Below are 9144 nucleotides of genomic sequence, written 5' to 3' on the forward strand. Positions count from 1 at the left end.
TTTAGTCTCTCAAAAGTCACAAGGAAAAGGAAAATATATTTTTCTGTGTGTTACCCACTGAGATCTTTGTGTACACATACCTCCCCAAATGACTAAACTTTACAAATTTATTTGACTTTAATTCAACTTTCCAAAAAAGAAAAAAAATTTTTTTAAGTCACCTTTGGACTGGGATGAAACGTGGAAAATTTCAACTCAAAGTCAGATTTTTTTTTTTTCTAGGAAGCTGTGAGCAAATAAAAACGAGGTTTGGTGGTAGCATTTTACCCATCTACCATAGACGGGTCACTGCCAGCACGATACTTGTTGATGAGACATTTGGCAAAAGGCCTGCTGCAGAAATACAGTCTGTGACTTTATTTTGCTGGAGATTTCATCTGTGAGGATTTTCTTTTCCAGTTACAAAGTTCTCCCAAGAGGGACATAGCTTCTTTTTGGAAACCTGTGAAATGTTGGCAAGTCTTACCCTGTTTACCATGGAAATTTGTACTTGGATGGAATTACAGTGTATGACCTGGTACAAACATAGATGGACGTCTGATGCCTGCTATTTTCTCTTCATATTGATTTGAAAATTATAAGTCATAGAATCAGATCAAGTAACTTTGATCTTTCCAGTTCATTCGTTCACCGTGGCATACAGTCATACCTGTATAGACTTGAGAATAGATTGGCAGATGACAGAACATATGTTACTATTAAAATTTACGGGATTGGTTCTAATTAAACTACAAAGGGTTGCCTGAAAAGGGAGTAGACTATTTGTAAGCATGGATGATTTAATATTGGCTTATCCATTGTTTTTTCCTTAGGAAGTTCTAAAATATCATATGGCTTCAAAATTGCATTGATTGGTTATATTGTTTTTAATGAGAAAGAAAAAAATGAACTAGCTTTGCCTGTAAACAGAAATTATCTGCTTTCCTCTAAATAACTGTTTAAAGCATCTGGCCCAGAATTGTGTAAGAAATTTGTTTTTATGTCTTTGGGAAATAGTTAACAGTCCCACTCAGGACCTCATCACTTCTTGCCAGGATTACTGCCATCGTTTCTAACTTGATCCTAGACCACGGTTCTCGCACCCCACCCACCCTCAATCTATTTGCCACACTCCTATTGGCACTGTCATTCAAAAATCAGATCTGATCACCCCCAATCCGATGGTTAAAACCCTTCAAAGGTTTTAGGAGTGCTTTTAGGAGAGAGTGCCAAATTAGCACGGCATGCAAAGCTCTAGCCTCGCCTTCCCCCTTGCCTCACACTGCTCTCACTCGATAGTCCACTGTATACATGTTACTCTCTAAGTTTTCACTCAGTTGTGCCTCTCTGCCTTTGAACCAGCCGCTCCCAAGCATATAATGTCACCTCTGGAACTCCCTGCTCTATCCATGGCTTGCTCCTATTCATCTTACAGCTCACGTGCTACTTCCTCCAGAAACCAACCCAAATTTTCTCATCTAGCCAGGGTGAGGCCCACGAGTGTTCCAGTAACACTTGTGCTTATCTCCAGAATGGCAGCTATCACACCACATTGTATTTTAATAGCATGGAAATTCCAAGAGACCACATTTTATCCAGAGCCTAACAAATATCCTGGCATGTAGATGGTACTCAATAGAAACTGATCAAATTGTGAATGAACAAGAGGAGAATGAAGGAAAAAAATGTTGAGGTTTACATTATACTTGTTTTTCTGGTTATACTTTGAGACACTGATAGTCTTGAATTTGCCATTTTGAAAGGATCTCAATGATCAGAAATTATTTTTTCTCTTTTTACCACTTTGAGAAAACGATGTAAATTTAAGAACCAAGTTGACTTCAAAGAAAGTTTAGGCAAGCTAAAAAGGATTGAAGAATGCTCTTTTCATGGCTAGGACAGCCATGACTCATGATCCCAAGAAACATCTGTAGCATGTAACAACTCCAAAGCATTGGATGCTGATAAACTGACCAATGTGTTCGTTCCTCGTCCATCTACCAGTCCCCACAAGCCTGAGAGAATGTCTCCCCCTCATCATTTTCTAAGGAACAGACCTAAGTATGCTCTGACAGGAAATGAAGCAAAGATCTGCATGCAACAGTTCATTAAGACTGGTGGCAAGGTCCAAGCTGATATAACCTACCCTGCTGGTTTAGGAGATTTCATCAGCCTTAACAAGACCAGAGAGCATTTCCATCTCTCTATGACACCAAGGGTCACTTTGCTGTTCATTGTAGTACACCTAAGGAAGCTAAGTACAAGTCGCACAAAGTGAGAAAGATCTTTGTGGGCACAAAAGGAATCCCTCATCTGGTAACTCATGATGCTCATACCACCTGCTACCCTGATCTCCTCATCAAGGTGAATGACACCATTCAGATTGATTTGGAGACTAACAAGATTACCCATTTCATCAAGTTTAACACTGGTAACCTGTATATGGTGACCAGAGGTGCTAACCTGGGAAGAACTGGTGTGATCACCAACAGAAAGAGACCTCCTGGTTCTTTTGATATGGTTCATGTGAAAGATGCCAAAGGCAACAGCTTTGCCTCCTGGCTCGCCAACATTTTTGTTATTGGTAAAGGCAACAAACCACAGATTATCTCTTCCCCAAGGAAAAGGGATCCACCTCACCACTGCTGAAGAGAGAGAAATAAGAGACTGGCAGCCAAATAGGGTGAAATCAGCTCTAGGTTATGTGATTGAAAAGGTCTTTGTACTTAACTGAAGAGTATATGGCATTATTATTATTTTTTTTTTTTTTTTTTGCTGTACACGGGCCTCTCACCGTTGTGGTCTCTCCCGTTGCGGAGCACAGGCTCCGGACGCGCAGGCCCAGTGGCCATGGCTCACGGGCCCAGCTGCTCCACGGCATGTGAGATCTTCCCAAACCGGGGCACGAACCCGTGTCCCCTGCATCGACAGGCGGACTCTCAACCACTGCGCCACCAGGGAAGCCCTATATGGCATGATTAAAAAACAAAAATAAGAATGGCACAAACAATTTAAGAACTTAATATTAATTATTAATACAATCATCATTCAAATGATTTTGTGACCCTTTGCACTGTGTACATTATATTGACCAACCCCGAGCATCTAAAATAAAAATGTCAACTTTACTTTGTGATAAATAAATTGCCTTTAGTTATTCCATAGATAGTGGCAACTATCAGGATAAAATCATTTTAAATTCACTTGAATATAAAACAATTAACATAAGTGATCTTCTTTAGCATTTTTGGTAAAAAGTATTTTATTAACTTGAAAAAGCAATAGGGTTTACAAATCCCCCTCAGAATTGAAACAATCTGCTTGCAGGATCTGTGACTTTTCCACTTGTTTTGTTTCATTCCTGCATATGCATTGACAGTTCAAAAGCCCAGTCTTTAATTCTAGTGGCAATAAATTCAACACCAGTCCAGAACTTGTACTACCTGACATCTTCCACCCAGTCTCCAAGGGATCAAAGCAGTGTTTGAAATCAGCCTTCTATGTAAAAAAAAAAAATCTACAGTGTGATATGAAATGCTAGAATGCTACAGTGTGATATGAAATGTTAGAATTTCTAGCCCCCAAAATACATCCCTCCCCACCTCCTGCCCTTACCAGTCAATATCTGAAACTACTTTACCAAACAGAAACACACGGTATGAGGGAATAGTCTTAAGATGTCAAAGAGATTATTCACTGATTTAAATTCACACTGCCTATTATGTTTCCCTTTTTGCCTTATTTGCCAGGAGGCTCAGAGCCAAATTTATTATTCAGTTGTAGTAAAACTTTTCTATTTCCTGCTTCTGTTAGAAGTCCCATCCCCTTTTCTATATTTTATGGATTAATGTACCCTCAAAAAATCATATGTTGAAGCCCTAATCCCCCAGTGTGGCTAAATTTGGAAATAAGGGCTTCTAAGGAAGTAATTAAGGTTAAATGAGATCATAAGGGTGGGGCCCTGATCCTACAGGAGTAGTATCTTTACAAGAAGAGACACTAGAGAGCTGGCTACTCTCCTTCTCTCTCCCTCCCTGCATACACACCAAGGACATGTGAGGACACTGCAAGAAGGCAGCCAGGAAGAGAGCTCTCACCAAAAATCAAATGAGCTAGGACCTTGATCTTGGACTTCTAGCCTCCAGAACTATGAGAAAATTTCTGTTGGTTAAGCCACCCACTCTACAGTTATGCCCAAGCTGACTATTACATACACGATACATGTCTTCTCTTGTTATCTCTTTACTGCTTACCTGGCACCCAGTCTCTCATCTCTGGTCACCATAAACTCTGCTATGCTGCATCTCCTGTCACCCACCTACCAGTTACGAAAACTTTGAAAAAATATTTCATAAACTGAATGAAATTAAGAAAGATAGTAACTCAGCACAATAATTCGGAGTCTACCCTCAAACTATACATGCAACCTTAAAATTAACCTTGTCTATTGCTTTCCTAAGAGTGACCTCTATAATTTTATAAAAAGCAAAGATGGCTTTTTTCTTATTATACTTTAGTGTCCAGTTTTATAAGTGATGTTTCTGTAAAACTGGCAAAATTAACAAGCATGATACTGTGGCTTAATTTCATGGGATGGTGTGTCCTTATTGAACACAGAAACCACCTTACTCCTACCCCATTTTCTTTTCATGTTTTTCCATTTTTTCTAATGTTTAATGTGATCCACAACCCTGCCCCACCCCTCCATTCTCAAGCCTCTCCCTCCCAACACACACTGTCAGCAAATGATCTCAGTATTGCCTATTTCTTTGATATCATTCAGCTTAACTTGTGAAAACTGTCTTCTTCTCATAAGACATACGCCAGATAGCCAGACTGTAAGCATTATAAACTACAAGCTCTTCTAAAGGAAGTACAGAAGTTTAGAGCTACAACAGGCTAGTAGTGTTTGATTAATAGTTTTTGTGTCAAGAAAAACAAAAATCATTAAGATAATAAGTTTCCACTATAGCTCACATGCTTAAAACTTTCTTTAAAAATTCTCCTTGTAGGGGCTTCCCTGGTGGCGCAGTAGTTAAGAGTCCACCTAACAATGCAGGGGACACAGGTTCGAGCCCTGGTCTGGGAAGATCCCACATGCTGCGGAGCAACTAAGCCCGTGAGCCACAACTACTGAGCCTGAGCTCTAGAGCCCGTGAGCCATAACTACTGAGCCCGCATGCCACAACTACTGAAGCCCACACGCCTAGAGCCCATCCTCCGCAACGAGAAGCAACCGCAATGAGAAGCCCACACACTGCAACAAAGAGTAGCCCCCACTCACCACAACCAGAGAAAAGCTTGTGCAGCAACGAAGACCCAATGCCGCAAAAAATAAATAAATAAATAAATAAATAAATAGATAAAAATAAAGTTCCCTTTAAAAAAAAAAAGAAAAAATGGCCACTCTCCTACACCACTCACAGCATAGCATTTCTTGAGAACAATTTAGCATTATTTATTAAAAAAAAATTCTCCTTGTAAGTTAAAATGTTCTGTATTTGCATTGAATGAAAAATTGTATTACTGGAATATTTGAGAAAAATCCATTGAGACATTTTTTTCCTTAGGTGTGGAAGCAAAGAAATAATATTAAATTTTTCAAAATTCAGTTATTTTTACAAAAACAACTGAAAAGTGGTTGAACTTTGTTGATTCCCATGTGGATAGACTTCAGTGTGAGGTAATTTTCATGAAACACAGGAAAAGTAATAAACTAAAGTTGAATGTGATTTGAAAATACTTTATGAGCAACTAAAAAAAATTCTTAAAGCTCTCTTGGATAAGCTTGTCAAGATTAGCCTCTTGGCATTTAGAAATTGAATAAAGTTAAATGACTCAAGATGTAATAGTGCCCAAATAGAGAATGATTATTTCCACTTAGCTGTGAAGCATGGATACAAGTGTTCCTCTATACAGGGTATTAGAAAAGACCATTGGTCAGGAAAGTGAGCACCAGATATCACTTCTTTAAGAATTAAAGTACTTAGTGTTTTCTAGAAATGTCCCAGAAGAGCTTACCAGGCCTGACATTCACAGTCATCGACTCTCCCATACAGATCTTCTTAGTTTTCTACCCGACAGTCCTATCACAGAACCTAATCTCCAGAGAAACTGAACCCCTCCCTGACAGCACTATCTAATGTCTTCTACCCAATTTATGCCCTATATCACCTTGCTCTTTTCTTCATAATACTTATCACTGTCTGAAGGTATCTAATTTATTTGTTTACCATCTGTTCCTTGTCTCTCAGAATGAAAGCCTCATGAGAACAAAGATTTTTCCTTGTTTAGTGCTGACTATCCAGGGTCTAGGACAGTGTTTGTCACATAGTAGGTACTCTATAAATATTTATGGAATGAATGAATGAATGGATGAAATTTTTATTTCCCATAAACATCTGAACTTCACTGCTTCTGTGTCTTGGCATATAAATTTTCCTCCATCTAGAACGCCTGTACTCTCCTCCCACTCTACATCTTCACGGTCCAATTAAAATTTTATAGCATCTAGGCCTGTGTGGGAATTAACAATGTGCAAGCTTCAGCTCCCTTCAAAGAGTGGAGGATATTTAAGGGATCAGCCTGTGATGTGTTCTTTTCACACACACAGACACACAAGTGCACAGGCACACACATACATACACACAAACTAGCACAGTATCACTCAGTAAGCATTTATTACATTAATTAATGAGACTAGTGTACCATTCAAGTTCTAAATGTGATTTCATCTTAGCTAGAAATATAACAAGAAAAGTGGACCCATCATTTGGTTAGTGCTGTGGCATGGCAGGAGAAATATATCAATTACTTGTGTTCAGTTCACACAGAAACAGCAAGGGTGGCAAAATTCTGATGTAAATTCAGATCATTAGTTAATAAACTTTTGCTCAGTTGTCCCCTGCCAGGCTCCTGGGACATATCCAGGACTCCCTACGGCATTCCATGAGTGTTTGGAAAGAGAGAAGGAAAGAAAAAACAGAATCTTCCCAAATCTACATAAATCTTCAGGGGCCTCCTGTCCATGGGTTTATGTCAGGGTGACCTCTGTTTTGCCCTGCTTGGAGAATCCACCTTGAATGGGTCAGTCGTGGTTTATGAAGGCAGAAAGAGAAATGCATTTGCTCATCTCTTGGACTGAAGGATTTTAGTACCAGGTCAGTCATTCTAGTCCCATTTATTTTTCCAACCACCAAATTCTCTTTTCTCATCCCTCTCCCTCCACACACTCAGTGTCTAACAGCCTATTGAGTAATAAGTTCTTTCAACTACACGCTAAGAATTCTCATGACTTGTAATAACAGCGAGTCCTCTGACTATAAAAAGGTCAATGTTTAATCTCGTCTTTTTCTCTGTGTTACTTCTATGCTCATTCTTTGCCTTATAACACAAAAGCATGTCCTTTTTATTTCAAGTTGCTATGTAAGATCTGCGGCTGGGTCTAGAGGTGAATGTAATCTGCAGATGATGGCATGGTTGGTGCATTTATTTTGGTTTTTTTTTGACAAGTGTGAATGGTGAGTTACAAACTGGACAATGATTCCCAAGGTTCATTTTGTGATACCTATGTTGTAATACCCCAAAAGGTATCTAAAAACTCTTAAAACTAAATTAATTTGGATTTACCTTTAAATTTCTGAAATAAATATGGAACAATAGCATTCCTTGACACAAAACATAACAAAAGTTGCTATATCTTCCAACAGATTAGGAACTGTTTATTGTTCTCAGAGACAGACTCAGTCCATTTCATGAATATTGTTCGGTTACTTAGCACCGAGTTTAAATGTTTTCTGATGATAATAAATGAATTTGTGTTTGTTGCATTCAAAGTCATTGTATTTTAAAATATTCACTCTCCTTTAAGCCCTTGGTTAGAAAGCTGATGCGTGGAAAGGTTACAGAGGCAACTGTTAGGAGCTGCGTCCTTACCGCCAGGCTTCAGGCTGCCTTGCAAACATTAAACAGTACAAGAGTTACCTTGTAGTCAAGGAAGAGAGAGCCATATCCAGTGACACTAATCCATTCTACTGATGATGGTTAAGAGTGAGACATGACTATGGCCTGCTCACAAGACTGTCTTTAAAAATGGTTTAAAACAGGGGTTCCGCGGCCTGTTAGGAACCGGGCGCACAGCAGGAGGCGAGCGGCTGATAAATTTCATCTGTGGCTCCTCACCGCTCCCCATTGCTCACATTACCCCTCACACCTCGCTGTTCGTGGAAAAATTGTCTTTCCCGAAACTGGCCCTGGTGCCAAAAACGTTGGGGACCGCTGGTTTAAAACATCATATACAAATTGGGGAAGGTTATTTGCACAGCCTGAGCCAACTGCACGTACACAGAGCTGGAAAGTATTTTGCTTAGTACCAGTGCACTCAACACAAATAACATTTAGTACTTATTCATGATATTTAGAACTTATTACGTACTATTTATTTAGTACTTAGTATCTGCCAGGAATTGTTCAAAGTCATTTAACATATTAATCCTTTAAACCTCCCGGGAAATAGTAGAAGGTAGCTACTTTTATTGTTTTCAACATTTTACAAATGAAGAAACAGACACAAAGAGAATAAGCAACTTGCCCCAATGCACAGGGGTTGCATTGCTGCAGACAACCTCAAAGAGGCAGCAGACTAATCTAGATCAGTACAGACTAATGTTACCAAAAAGGGTACAATACCTTCATCATCACTAGAGGAAGACATTCCACAGTCACCAAAATAAGAAGCCATGTAAAACCATGCAGAAAAAAATCATGCATTTGTTATGGACAAATCAAATTACCAAGAAACTTGGTAAATACTATAATGACGGATTTTCCTCAATTATATTTAAGAGGGAGTTAGATATAACCTTCTTAGCATGTCAGCTGCAAACAGGTATGCAAGAAAGAAAATGAACAAATATCAAGTAACGCCATCAGGCATCATTGAACAAATGTCACAATGATCATGAAGGTACTAGAGGTGTTTTGAAGAATCTTCAATTATTCCTTCAAGTCATTCATCTCTTAAGAATAATGGACTACCTCCAAGTCCAGCACAAAACCTCCTTCAGAAAATGTGAGAGGCTATAGCTACTTAGCGATAGCTATATCAGCTACTTAGCTATAATGTAGGTCAGAGTTCCGTTACGGGTTAATTGCTTTCTTCGTTTT

The 9144-nt window shown here is 39.0% G+C and overlaps 1 pseudogene; it reads left to right on the plus strand.

The window, feature by feature from the left end:
* Nucleotides 1–1883: 1883 nt before the first annotated feature.
* LOC132515818 (small ribosomal subunit protein eS4, X isoform-like) lies at nt 1884–2661 on the plus strand (annotated as a pseudogene).
* The last annotated feature ends 6483 nt before the right edge of the window (nt 2662–9144 follow it).

The sequence above is a fragment of the Lagenorhynchus albirostris genome, chromosome 2, assembly GCF_949774975.1.
Source record: "Lagenorhynchus albirostris chromosome 2, mLagAlb1.1, whole genome shotgun sequence".
NCBI classification, from domain to species: domain Eukaryota; kingdom Metazoa; phylum Chordata; class Mammalia; order Artiodactyla; family Delphinidae; genus Lagenorhynchus; species Lagenorhynchus albirostris.